Source organism: Dermochelys coriacea, chromosome 12 (genome assembly GCF_009764565.3).
Source record: "Dermochelys coriacea isolate rDerCor1 chromosome 12, rDerCor1.pri.v4, whole genome shotgun sequence".
NCBI lineage: Eukaryota > Metazoa > Chordata > Testudines > Dermochelyidae > Dermochelys > Dermochelys coriacea.
Genome location: NC_050079.1, coordinates 12,171,250 through 12,186,166, shown reverse-complemented (window position 1 = coordinate 12,186,166; position 14,917 = coordinate 12,171,250). Strand labels below are relative to the sequence as shown.

Here is a 14,917-nt window from a genome sequence, read left to right as displayed (position 1 = left end):
ACAATGATTTCTTCATGCTATCTGCCTTTTTAATAGGAATTGTAAAATGTTTATCATCATTTACGTCCACTACTAAGAGAAGTGCTCACACAAACTGGAAACTGTACCGTGCTTTAATTTGGTCCAATTTTATTTAATTTAAGATGGTTTTTATGGTTGCTTACAAGTTGAATGGAATATGCTGAGTGGGTTGATACATTATGTTATTCTGGCTCAAGAAACCAGTCCAAACATGCCTTAGGGTCACAAGTGTAAATGAGTTTGGTGGTTTCAACCTAATCCCTATTGGACATTTATCTACATTAGAAAGAAAAACAAAACAAAAATGCTACATAACTTGGTGTGCTTCAGCATGATTAGCATTTTTTGGTTATGTTTTGTTTTTTTAAACTTACTAGAGGCCCGGGCCTATGGCCCAGGATTTGCAAATCAGGATTAGGGCACATTGGCAAGGCTGGGTGGAAAAGCTTGCCCAGCCCATGTCTGCACTATGCCTGGTATTTTTGCCACCATTCTCAGTTTCTTATCAATAGTAACATTTATTAATCTCATCCTATTTCCTTCTTATACCTCCCAAAAGTTCCTGGTGGCATGTAATAGTGTTGTTAACATTAATAGCTTTTGTAAAACCAGTATTACAAAATACACGTTTATATGCCGTGTAGTCATAGTCGTGTCAGTCCCAGAATATTAGGGAGATGGATGGGGTAATATCTTCTATTGGACCAACTTCTACTGGTGAGAGAGACAAGCTTTCGAGCCACACAGAGCTCTTCTTCAAGTCTGGGAAAGGTACTCCCAGGGCCACAACAAAATGCAAGGCGGAACAGATTATGTGTTAACTATTCATGCTAAACAATGTGTTCCACCTTGCATTTTGTTATGGCCCTGGGAGTACCTTTCCCAGACCTGAAGCAGAGCTCTGTGTGGCTCGAAAGCTTGTCTCTCTCACCAACAGAAGCTGGTCCAATAAAAGATATTACCTCACCCACTTTGTTTCTCTAAAATACAAGTTAGTCTCAGAGCTGCTTGGTCTTTTATTTTATTATAATTTTTAAAATAGATCACTGGTAGACTGATCTAATTCCTTGATCTGGCCTGCCCTTGTTTGGAGTCCAAGTATTATTGCTTTATGCATGGACACACCAAAAATGCAAGCTTGGGGAAGGGTGCAACATGTATTTTCCCTCTAGAAACCCCACTCAGTCTTCAAAAGACTGACCAACCTCAATTTGTATGATAAACTCGGACACAACAGAGGCCTTGATTTGTCATCACCTTGCACAGTTGCTTACATCAGTGCAAAATGGGTGCAAACTGCACTAAAAAGTAATGATAGTATTTTACACTCACTTTTGAAAGGTAGCCATTACCACACCAGGTGCATTATGAATCAGGTCCTTGTTGTCTGTGGAGAGCCAGCGTATGGTGCAAACCACTGAAGGAGTGACTTTAAGGAAAGAGCTCTCCTGACATATTTCATATGATTCATGTTGCTAAGGAAACCTCCTCTTTTGTCCCTGATGTGGGCACACCAGCTGTCTCATCCAGATCTCGTGACTGCTAAATAATGTGGCCTAAAAGAGATGTATCAGAAAAAAAATAGTTAAAGTACCAGGTAAGACTCTTAACTGTGTGATACTCTCTTCGGTCCCCCGATCATATTAATAAAGACAACAGACCATTATTTTTTATTTCTAAAGTGTCGAAAGACCTTACAAGAAAAAAAATGAAATCAAACATATTATAGCTAGCTTGCTATATATATTCATATATTCATCAAGGTAGAGATGTATCCAGTTACACCCTATTCATCTAGCATATAGGCAAATGAGATGCAAAGGAAAAAGGAGGAATTACGTATGTTTTAACAGTTATGTACGCTCCTGAGATACACTGATGGTTAAATCAGGCATAGGTAAGAGCATATAAGATAGACTGGCAAATTCTTATCTACCATGTACTCTAGAATAAAAGTAGATCAATGTATATTAGCTGGGAGCTACCAGCAGCCGCCAGACTTGAGAATGTCTCTGACTGTTCTGGTAGGTGTAAGTGAGAAATGTGTGCATTTCTCAATAAAGGATAAATAGTTCTAACTTGTCCTTAGAGATCCCTACGTATCAGCATTACTATTCTCTTGAACTGTGAAAGTACAGCGGTGTGACAAGTACAGGCTAACTTTCATATCATAGCTCCCAGGTGACCAGCATTTTGAACTGTGAAGGCTTTGAGCCCTTCAAACCCAGCTAAATTAATAGAGGGGGAAAGAGAGTTCTGTTTCATCTCAGAACCAGTAGATTTTGGGGATGACAAATGCAGAATTGTTTTCCTTATTCTTCATGTTTTCATTGTACAATCTTTATGGGTTTTTAAATTTAGGGCCACATTTTCAATCTAAATTTGTTTACCAAAAATGGCATTCGGTGGCCAGACTGAGGCCACTTTGAAAATTTGGCTCTAAAGAAATAGCAAAATAGTGCCATTTCAAAGGATGTACTGCAGTGACAAATATCTACGTATATACTGTGAAATATTGTACAGTCTTTCATGGGAGTATAGCGTAGTGAATAAAGTGGGACACTAAGGTTCAGTTTTCTGGAATTTCATCTCAGCTCACTTTTTAATCATGGTTACATCGAAATTTTTGGGGTCTCAATTGACCCATCAGTAAACAGAGAAAACGATTATTCTCCTTTTTGTTTTCTTTTCATCCTTTTAAACTTCTGCTTTGCAATTACTCTCATAGGGGACAGAGATGCCCAGAGTGGATCTTGCAACCACAACAATTAAGTTATTTCTGAAATTAGGCTCAATATAGCACATTATAACCAAGGAACAGCTTTTTCACCTAACTATGGGTGATGCACATAAATATTTTTAACACACAACTATAGCATTTAACAGCTACTAAATCCTTGGATATATTTATTAGGAGACACCAACCAATTCATGTTTAATTACTTCATAAAAGAAACTGAAGTAGTACAGGAAGAGTTAAATGCTATACTAAAAGGAAGAAGCTACAAGTAATCACAATTAAGAGGAAGTCCCAGGCTATTTAAATGCTACGATCCAATTATATCAGGTAAAATGAATTACTCCTTTAATGCTGACTTTATATGAAGATACCTTCTTATTGCTCTCATTAATAATCATCAGACATCATTTTAGCCCATCCTGGCTGCAATAACATTTCTATTAGCATCATGGTGTAGCAGGGCTGACAATTAAAATAAAAAATAAATCAAACCCAGAACTGCATAAATGTAATTATAGTTCAGAAAAGGAGCTTTTATGACTATTTGATTAGTCAACTGAGCAGTACTTATCTTTTAAAGCTTAAACTTTAGCTAAATGAAAATTTAGCCATACTATTACTGTAGCTCCTGGAAAACGAAGATGCTTGCAGCATCTGTGCTAAAGAGTTATTTAGATGTCTTTGTACAAACAAGTAATACATTAGTTGAGAAGTGTCAACTGAAATGGCCTTAATGAGGCTGGAAACTGACAGAATATGTATAATCACAGGAGGCATTTATTAAAGAAAACTGCAACTATTGACACAAACAATCAGGCTTCCACACTTCAGTTCCAGCTTTATTTCCTTTGTTTACCATGGACCATGCTATGCCAGGAAATCTCTACCTCACACAGCAACATCTTGTGGCTGAATATTATACTGCAAGTATATTACCGACACTGCCAATATCCACTGCTGCAGGAGGATTCTATCCATAAATTATAGTGGGTATGATCGCATATCTTTGACTCGTGTGACTTCCATAGGATGTAAATAAGGGCAGCAGCAGGATTGGGTCCAGTATTTGCAGAACATATATAAATGCATAACACTTATCAGTTCTTCTACAAAGCACAAAAAGCACTTACAAACAGCCAGGAATGGACACTCCAAAAGGTGAGAATTTATTTACGGGCTAAGAGCAAATAATGTTTGAGGCCTACCTAAGACAAAGTATGGAACAGTGCCAACCACAATCATTCTCAAAGGGATATGTGAAAGGTTTGGAAAGTTATAAAACAAATATTTGATCAAATATGAATCATTATCAAATTTTCCTCAGGAATGTGCAGAATTTCTACTTCTAGCCTTGAATGTTTGATGCTGAGAATTTGCAAGAGACTCATTTACACAACAAAACATGCAGAACTTTTTTTTAAAAGGGGGAAAAAAGGTATTTTGATAAGAGCTCTTATGTCGTCAAATTTTTCAACCCACACTGAAAACTTGTATTTTAAAACTTCATAAATACTTCAAAAGTTTCATATTTGAAACTACAGAGCCAGGAATCTAATCCCCATTGCCACACTAGAACACCACAACAATTACATTTTCACATTCTCATCTTTTATAACACTGCCACCTGTACCTTCAAATAGGATTTTAACAAAGTTCCTCCTCCTCTGGGAAGGAAAACAACAATACCTTAAGTCATGGGTCTGAAAGTAACATTTACAATCATCCTGCCTTAAAAGTTATTTGGCAATGAAAACAAACCCCAAGCCCAAGAACTTTTGTTCCATTTTAATAGCATTTTCATGAGGCTACAATACAGAGTGAACAAGTCTTGCAGTACCATTCTGAAATTGTACCAACCCAGCTGAAAAAAAAAAGGGAGGAGGGGGAATTGTTAATGTCACATTGGCAGTTAAATCACCCAGCTCCCACTGAAAGATCAAAAGAAGCTGGGTGCCAAAATCACATTCCCGGTTAAAGTTGCCTTCCTAATAATAACCCATTTTTGTCATGAAATTTCATGATTCGTATATAATGATCCGGATCTGAACAAGCCTAAATGTGAACGTGCTCATATCCAGCGCCAATCTGAATCCAATCCAATTTATATATTTATTCTTCAACCATCAAAAAATAATTGCCCACTCTCTGGAGTGGATTTTGTAAGACTGAAGTGGAATGACTGAATTTTCAGTATTTATTGCATAAGGATTACACTTGTATCCAAGCCCCAAAGTTCAGGTACATATTGGGCTCTGGATATGAGCTTTTTCACATTCAAGCTTGTTTAGATCTGGAACATCCTTGGGCTCCATCTCTATTATGGATGTTGCATTCAAGAAGTAGAACAGTAGCTACTATAGACTAATATTGTATGCAGTGTTGTAGCCATGTTGATCTCAGGATAAGGGAGAGAAAAGGTAGGTGAGGTAATATCTTTTATTGGACCAATTTCTATTGGTGAGAGAGAGACAAGCTTTCAAGCTTACACAGAGCTCTTCTTCAGGTCTGGAAAATGTGCTGAGAGTGTCACAGCTAAATACAAGGTGAAACAGACAGTTTAGCAGAAATAGCACATATTTCAAGGGACCGTTCAAGGTGAAGTGGCCTGTTCTACACCCTCTGGCATAAGGGGGAAAGGCAGCTGGAGTGGGGATTGTGAGTGGGTTATAGATTGTTGTAATAAGTCATAAATTCATGCCATGATTTTTAGTGTCTAGCTAAGTTATGAACTTAAGCTTCCAGTCTTGGCTTTTGAAAGTGCCATGCAGGTTTCCTTTGAGGATGAGGACTGAGAGGTCAGATATAAAATGATCACTTTGCAAAAACTGTTAACCCACAGGTGATATGATGTTTTTGCCTTTTATCATTTTCCTGTGCGAGTTCATTTGAGAGCATAGTGAGTAACCGGTTTCACCCCCATATGAGACATATCACCTGTGGGTAAACACTTTTCAAAAAGTGATCATTCTATATCTGACCTCTCAGTCCTCATCCTCAAAGGAAACCCGCACTACACTTTCATAAGATGAGTCTGGGAGCTTAAATTCGTAACTTTGCTAGACACTGAAAATCATGTAATGAATAGAGAGTTGGAACTATGGCTTTTCACAACAATCTATAACCCACCAATCCCCAGCCAGCTGCCTTCCCCCTGTGAATGGAGGGGTTTAATGGCCCTTGAAATATGTCTCTGCTTATGCTACACAATCTATTCTACCTTGTATTTAGCTGTGACACTCTGAGTAAAAGTGAAAGCTTCTGTCTCTCACTAACAGAAGTTGATCTAATAAAAGATATTGCCTCAACCACCTTGACTAATAATACTGTAAGTCAGACTGCTTTAATCTATGTTTGGTGGGCAGAGAACTCCAAAACCATTTTAGGAGCTAATTTTTCTGGGGCAAAATTCTCATTGTCTTTACATAAGGTTTCAGTATCCTAAATGCTGATTGTGCTACTAGTAGTTCCTCAGAGGTGCTCAACATAGCTGTTGTAGGCATCTGGCAGGAAGTCTGTATGACTGGTTTTCCTAGATGCTACCACAATATGAATAAATTATAGCAATGAAAAGGAGAGGTTCTCAAGATGGGGCTGTGGATTGCTCTTCTTCCCTCTGCCTAGGACACAAAGGCAAAATGTTCTATTCTGGAAGCTTTACAAGTACCTTTGAGGCATTCTTCCCTCTATATTATCTCGTTACTATTAAATAGGCTTAAGAATGATACCTTGTCCATAGTTTCTTACTCTTTTTCTCTTCTCCTCTCAGGACCAAATTCAGCACTGAATGTAAGAAAATCTAATTGAGTGCCAAGGGGTTCGGAAGAAAAGTGTATTAGAGCAGCTTAGGGCTCCTTTAGATTCATTTAGGTTCCACTTTTAGTCTGTCCATCACTCTCTACATTGCTTTTGGATTACAAGATATTTTAAAGGCTTTTTTGATTGACCAAGTTGTGCTCTCTCCTCTCCACTTTTACACTCATCACTAGTCTAGCCTTAGCTCAAACGATCTAGTTCTGAATGCAATGATACACTTTAGCAGCTGTGTATGTGCACTGCTCTGCATATGTGTACTCCACTGATTTGCTGCAGGTTCAGTCGTTGAGTTTTAACTCTCTTGGTTTTCTGAGTCCAATGGACCCAAATCAGACATGCCAGAAAGTGGGGCTGCAGCTGCCAATTGGCAGAAAGCTTGAAGCCTAGGAGATATTTGTTTTCATAAGTTCACTGGAGCTATGGAATGTTGTGTCTCATTATAAAAAATAAACAGTTATGCTGCACAACTACAAGGACTTCAACAACAAACCAGTACCAGCAACATTGTCATCTTCTGCCCCAAAACCCAAAGTTAAACTTCTCTGAGATATTCACAAAGCTTGTCCCCTTGTTTATGCCTTTGCACTTCCAGATGCCAGTCACCACCAGAATTGCCAAAACACCAGCCCATGAGATGAGCTGTTATCACATCATTTCAATCCAAGATGGGAAGTAGAAGTGTCAAATCTCATGCCCTGAGAACTGACTCAAGAGCTCTGGTCTTGAGAGTTTGGATAGCTCCAGGGTCCTGAATCAAAGGCTGAAGTCAATTGAAAGATTCCTGTTGATGTGAAAGAGCTTTCTATCAAGGCCCTAGCTGAGCACTTTAACTTTTAGATACTTATTAACACCAAAACAGGACCCATTGAGATTCAAATCTTATTACTTACAATACTGCTGTATTTTACCTTCAACAACCACACATCAGAATGACTGCCCAAGCACATTTGTAATCATGAGTTTACTAGCCCAGTTATGTACTCCTTTCCATATCAGGCCTTCAATCAATATAATCAAATCTGAGGTGGACAGAGAAGACGAGAGGGGAAAAAGGACTATAAATGCTACTCCATAGCACTCCTACATGGTAGATAGTGAGTTGATTGTATGCTTCAATTCAGGGTTTTGGCCGGAGATTTTTCAAATGAATCTTACTTCTTTTGAAAAAAAAATCTATGGGATTTGGGCACCCAACTCCATGGCTCCTTTGAAAATCCCAGCCCTCTTTTGGATCAATTATAGGCTAATACAGTATGTCAAAGCCTTTGTTTTTGATGCTATGCAGCCTTGGCTTGCTGAGAACTTTAGAGTTTTTGTTCTCTTTGAAATGTTCAAAATTCTGTTAAAAAACCCTGAGCTCTTTTTAGAACAAATTCAAGTAGTAAATATCCATCATACTAAATACAGGACCACTCACACATTGATTTTAATAACATTTGTTTTGTTGATCAATCTACTGTTCTCCAATACCTTTTAAAAATTCTAGTTTTTTGTTCCAACATAAAGATTTCTTTAGATCCTGGCAGCCTTGGCAGCTGATTATTTTATAAAGCCACAGAGAAAGGAGTTTACAAGGAACCAAATGACTAATCATTATTCCCCATCAGCAATGAGCTGTGACTTGTGTAAATTGCATAATAAATTAGGTATTTTGAGATAAATGAATTTACAATAAACAATCATGCAGTGAAAAGCTCTACTTCTTGTCTCCAAAGGCACAAGATCTGGTAAAAATCAGCCACAGGTAGTTAAGTGATTATAAACTGTAAAAATAAATCAACCTGATATAATTGCTCTAAGGAAAAAATTACCAACATATTTAAAATTTCAGCAGTGCACCCTTTCCCATATCCATTCGGCATTATCTAATTACCTTCACATTTCATTTCCATCAATGATATGACCTGCATTTTCCTTTTATAACTGTCAGGGAGGGGTGCGAGGGTGGAGTGAAGGACCACGGTGATAAATCAACCTCACCATTAGGACTGAAATGGCTCATCGCTGCAGCTCTAAATCCAGGATTTATAAAGATGTCTAGGCCATATAGCACACTTGTGGACACCATAATAAATTCATGAGCACATTGCCAAGGCAAACTACTTCATTATGTGGCAGGCTGCTGGCCATTAATCTAGCTGAGAGAGATTCCTAGGAAACTGAGACTGCCTGGAAATTTATGCAGGCCTAAAGTTACCCATTTCATTATGGATTTAATCTGCTCTTTCTGCCAGAGTGCATGAAAGGTTTTTACAGTTTAGATCAAGTGCTTGTAACTCCCTATTTTATATTATTTCTTCAACAATAATGTCCTAATTTCCTCCTCAAAAAACTGTTCATGCTGAATGACTTCACGCTTGCCTTCTTCTAATATTACACTAGATAAAATATTTATACAATCAATTGACAAAGAGCAATTTTTTTCTTAAATGTTCCATTAAAATGTAAATTTTCATATGATCTTTATCTTGTATGCAAAATGGGCTTTGCAGTGCCCATCCTCTCCCAGACTGTTAACCCTTTTGTCGGCTCTAAAGAATCCAGATCAAAACGGATTCAGTGGCATTATTAAGAGAGCCCTGAAAGAAGTTCTATATTTAAATTACTATTCATTAAAAGGAAATGTAGCTTGTAAAGTAATTTGGCTCTCTCTTCTGATGGTTGATTGTGTGTGTGTGTGTGTGTGTGTGTGTGTGTGTACGCACACATGTGAGAAACGGAAAGACAGACACATTTGAGTTGTAAAGTCCTATATTCATGGTATATGAAATGATTGGTGTAGACTTTATAATGTAACTTAATAGCATGACACTATTTAAGTACAGTGTTCTAGTGAATCTGATATATTAGATAATCATAATGAAAACTATAAAGATAATAATTTGCATTTAAACTGCACCTAACAACTGAAGTTCTCAAAACTGTTCTTTTTTTACACATTTATTTTTCAGCCTGGAAATACCACAATGATCAATTTATCATCATTATACCCACTTTACTAATGGAGAAACTGAGGCACAGTGAAACTAAGTGACTTATCTAATGAATCTGGAGACTGGAACAACAAATAAGTGGCAGAAAATGTCATCGTTTTCTGTTTCTTTTTATTTGCGCCATGAGTTACTACTGTTATAATACTATTAGAGGGGCTGTATGTCATAAAAATGGGAGAGTGCCCCAACTTTTTGGAGGTGGCACTGAAAAGTTTTCATCACTGGGGTTTCATGGCGCTTTTATTCAAATGCCTGCCGTTATAGTCAATTGATGAGTTTCACATGTGTTCCTTTGCCGTTGTGATTGCAACATCCTCTGCTTCGTTCTTGTTATGAGTCCTGATAACCTGCCCTGTAAAAGAACATATATAACATGTATTGGATAATCCCATCCACTATTGACAATGCCAACCTAATGCCATGGTGCAGATATAAATAATGCATCTTTACACTTAGCATGATAGAAGATTAACAAGCAATCAGGCATTTAGACAACTTGTTCATCACTAACAGAACAAAGTACCTTGGTTGTATTTTCCTTTTATTAAAGCCCTTCATATTTTTTGTCTTGTGTGACAAAATAGCCTGTGCCCCTGCACACACCAATACACAAACTGAGGGGGATAATGCCATGCACACACACCAGTGATGGTCTACCATGGGATCACTGTACATCTATGGAACAACTCTGTCTCCAATAAGAAATCATGATTTTTGGTGGTGGCCATTAGCTTTCCTGGCCACCTGGTACCTCAGGTGCACAGACCCTCTATCCCACATACCTTCAAGCCTAAGACTACCCCTCAAAACTAAAATATCTATCTGATAAAATCTAACTTGGGGATAAAGCTCATAGCATAGAATACACGTGGACTGAACAGCCCAGTTAAAAGAAAATCAGTTTCTTATTTCTCAATAGTGCAAAAAGTGGACCTAACCATATTACAAGAAATCAATCTGAGGGCTGCAAAGCCTGAAAAATTGAAAAGTGAGGTGGAGCCATATTCCCATACCTTACAGAGAAATCAAGAGAATCTACCATTTTAAGATAAGTCACTACAACCACAGACCTTCCAAAGAAAATTTTGATCCTAGCCATTTTAGGTTCTCCATAGCAATGTATATTTCTCTCTGTGCACTGAGATAAAGGCTCAGATGTAATGGGCTCTTCATCTCTCTGGGTTCCAATGACAACACAGTCTACTTGAGATTTGTTCTCATGCTCTCTTCAAAACCCTTCAATGTGTACTTTTTCTCCCTGATCTCCTCAAAATATTAACTAATCAAAGCTTAATCTAGGAGGAGACTTCAACATAGGATCCAAATTAACACACATACATATTAATCAAACAGCTAGGTAATTTAAAACCACCATTGCAGTGGAAACATGAATCTGATGATAGAAATTCCTTCTGGAACCCCACTGTAGCAAACTACTGCAACTCACAATTTTCTAACAGTGCATAGCACCTCTCCCCAGGCTACATCTGGAAGCCCCGACTCATCTTTTAGTTAGAAACATTTCTCACTGGGGTGAAGATTCGAGAAGTTAATGGATTTCCAAAAAGAATTTCAGACAGCTGTTAAACTGGGTCATACATTGAATTAAACTGACCCTAGGCTACATCATTACACCAAGAAGCACTTAACTATGAATCAAACTGTTCATTGAAGTGCTTTATCTTTTGTTTATGCTGTAAAGAACTAGAATTTTATATTATAACTAGCATATTAGATACTCAATTAGTAACTACACTTGGATTATATAGTAGACCTGTCTTGTGTAAGGTTCATTTCCCACATGCATGTGTGATGGCCACCATTTTGGCTGACACACCAGGGGCTGAACCAGAAACAACTAGAACTAAAAGCATGAGCACACAGCATGAGATGAAGAGTCCAGGCTCTGTAACTGGGGAGAAAGACAACTCCTATCCTATGGGATACTAGGGGGACCTTTGACAAAGTCACACCACTGGGCTACACATGCAACTCACTTTTGCTGTTTGTATTAATATATTTTAGTTGGCTAAAAATGAAAAAAGGCATCTGCTAGTACATTTATATTCATGGTGATCCAAAAAGCTTAAAAATTGGCTAGACAACACCCTCCCCTCCCCCCAGCACTTTTAATGGATGAGTGGTGGTTGCTGAAGTTGTGGTGGAAATTTGAGAGAGTTTAAGGTTGTCTGTCCAAAAGATGAAAGCATCTCAGGTATATCATTGGTTTTGTGGTGCATTTGTACAGAAATTCTTGTCCAAGGTGGCCCATGAAGAGGTTGGCATACTGGAGAGTCACCCTAGTGTCTGTGGCTGTTCTCATGCCTTGAGCAAAGTATTTCTTGTTGAATCTAAAATTGTTATGGGTGAGGATGAAATGGATGAGTGATGCAGTGTCCTGTAGTGTCTATGTGGTGGGTCCCTCAGATATCCACCTGTGCCAAACTAATCCATTTCACTTCACCTTGAATGGTCCCTCGAAATATACGTAAACTATTTCTGCTAAACAATCTGTTCCATGTTGTATTTAGCTGGGACACTGAGTATGTTTCCCATATCTGAAGAAGAGCTCTGTGTAAGCTCAAAAGCTTGTCTCTCTCACCAACAGAAGTTGGTCCAATAAAATATATTGCCTCACTCATTTTGTCTTTCTAATATCAACATAGCTACAGAAACACTGCATATAAAAACTGGCTTCCAAACACATTAAACATCTGTCAAAAAGATTATATTAAAAATCAGACATTAAAATCAGGCAAATTCATGCAGCATTAAAACATACAAATTATTGAGCAACTACCTGACAACATTTATGGGGACTTTGGAGCAATGATCTCAAAGGTGAAATTGTGTTCTGAAACATATTCATCACTGCTTGAGGGACCTCTGCAGTTTCACACTCATATTGGACGCAATTTAGACTTCACAGACTGGGTACTATCTACTCAGGAAGTTGCTGGAAGGGTTCCCAGTACTGATAGCCATGCTTTGGGAATGAAAGATAGCAACTCTTTTCTAAGATAAAACCTAGGGAGAATAAATTTTGTACTGAAGTCAGAGCTCACTCCAATCAATCAACTGTACTATATCTTGGGAAATAGGTCATATAATTTGACACATCAAATCTGAAGGAAGTGATCCCTTAGAACTACACGGCCAACAAAAACAAAACCAGAACAAACACACATCTTAGCCGGGTACAGAACAATGGATTAACTCCCTGTTGGAGACAGTCTCATTTGAAAAAAGTTAACTTTACAAGATCTAATGATCTCTGTATGAGCAGATATGGGGCTTTTTTCAGATATATACCAAGGAGAACTTAACATTTGGAAATATAAGCACGCTATGTTAAAGATGTCATACTTGACCCTTTATATCTTCTCCAATAATACGCTTTTAATCATGGTCTGCTTAGAGGTCACCACAGATCATGTGTGGCAGCATCACTAGTTCCCAGGTATTAGGGAGGGAGAGAGAGAGAGAGGGAGAGAGAGAGAGAACTTTGTTCTTGTTTCTCTCTCTTTTTTCAATTTAGATTTTCTAACATTTCTAATTGTGTTTTTAATCATTTAAGCCTGGCATATTTTCATTACCAAGGAAGGCACCTTGAGCCTGATCCAAAGTCCACTGAAGTCAATGGGAGCCTTTTCATTTATTTCAATGAATTTTGGAACAGAAGCTAAGACATACAGCATGTTTGTACTAATGCATACATTTCTGTGCTCTTCAACTATCTGTAAAGGCAGTTATAGAGCTTACAAGTTTAGTTTAGCAATGCATTGCCTACTTTAAAATGAAAAACATTTTATTTTTTAAGAAAGGAAAACATTACAGTAATTTACTATATGTTTTCTTTGAAAAAAACAGAACTTAACCTCTCATGACCTTTCTGTCTTATTGGCTTTGGCCTACAGTTCCTCCTTAAAGTTTTCAAGCTTCTACTCCCTGTGTTTGTATTTCCTATAGATTTCACTTTCTTCAGCAGCTGATCAAACTTGGAGTTCAGGGAGTTCAGCATAGAATTCATTGTCTTCAATGAGGCAGAAATCTGGCAATTTTGAATACGCATGCCAACAACCTCAGAACTCACAGGCAATTCCGTGAGACCCTCTCTAGCAGTGAAAGACATTGCTTTATGTGACAGGGAGGAGACTCTGGTTCTAAGGAAAGTCTTAGAGCAGGCCGGTCTCCTTTTTTTTTTTTTTTTTTTGGCATTTTGGTACCTTGCAATAATCTCTCTCGAGTGTCTGTGAAAGTCCAAAAACTGGCTAATTTCCTGGAAGCAGGAGCGGGAGGTGGGGTACTATTATTAAATCATTTGATTAAGAAATTTCACAGGCACAAATCTTTGTAAAATCCCAATACCAAATCTTTGTTGAGTCAAATGTTGCCAACAAAGAGAGAGGCTTTCTGAATGGAAGAGTTGATTTATATATGGTTATACTATTTTTCTTCCTAACTCTTTGGGTGATCTATCAAAGAGCTCAAACACAAACCACTAACCAACAAATCTAGGACTCAGCTAGACTCTTCACATCTCTCTGGGTTCCAGTGACATCACAGTCTAACTCATCTTTGCTGTCACCATTACCATGATCTCACTGGATCCCTATGAAGTGCCTTTATGGGAGGCAGTGTAACTAGTGGCTGCATCATTCAACTGGGACTCAGGAGACCTGGATTCTGTTCCTGGTTCTGCTGCTGGGTGACCTGGAGCAAGTCACTGCACCTCCCTGTGTCTTGGTTTCCACATCTTTAAAATGAGGATAATGACATTTACCTTCCATTTGAAGTGTTTTGTGATCTGCAGATGAAAAGAACTATATAGAAGAACTAGGTATTACTATTATAACCTCAACCCATTGAAAGTCACCCTCCTTTTGGAGTTTCCATGCAAAATGCAAACGTCTACAAGGTTCTCAGGAACCTCTAACCCAAGTTAACCAGCCTGGGTCAGATGTTTTCATTAATCTCTTAAAGGATTTGCATGGTAGTAGGGCATCCAGATCCATCCCTTTCCTCTGTATAATCTACCTTCAACAAGCCTTGAGAACCTGTCCCTCAGGATCCCCCTTCTCCTCAACAGACTCTCTGATATTCTCATGCAAATCCCAACCTCTCTCTTTTTTTATTTTGAAGTGTCTTCTGAGGCAGAAGGGACAAAAGCGATTATCAGTCTCACTCCCCAAAGTTATTGTGACTTGGACCATGCTTCATGTTGAATCATAACCTTAACATGAGTTAGCAATGCAATGTTGCATCAAAAAAAAAAAAGCAAATGCAATTTTAGGTTGTGTTAATGGAGGCATAGCATACAAGTGACTGGAGGTGATAGCAGCACTCTATT

General features: G+C 38.1%; 1 long non-coding RNA gene across 1 annotated transcript in view; it reads right to left on the bottom strand.

Moving 5' to 3' along the window:
• The window catches only part of LOC119841243, a 267,085-nt gene that overhangs the window by 117,386 nt on the left and 134,782 nt on the right, over positions 1 to 14,917 (bottom strand). The window contains exon 2 of the long non-coding RNA XR_006275112.1: positions 1,354 to 1,577. This is a non-coding gene — a long non-coding RNA (uncharacterized LOC119841243). The remainder of the gene's footprint in view (positions 1 to 1,353; positions 1,578 to 14,917) is intronic.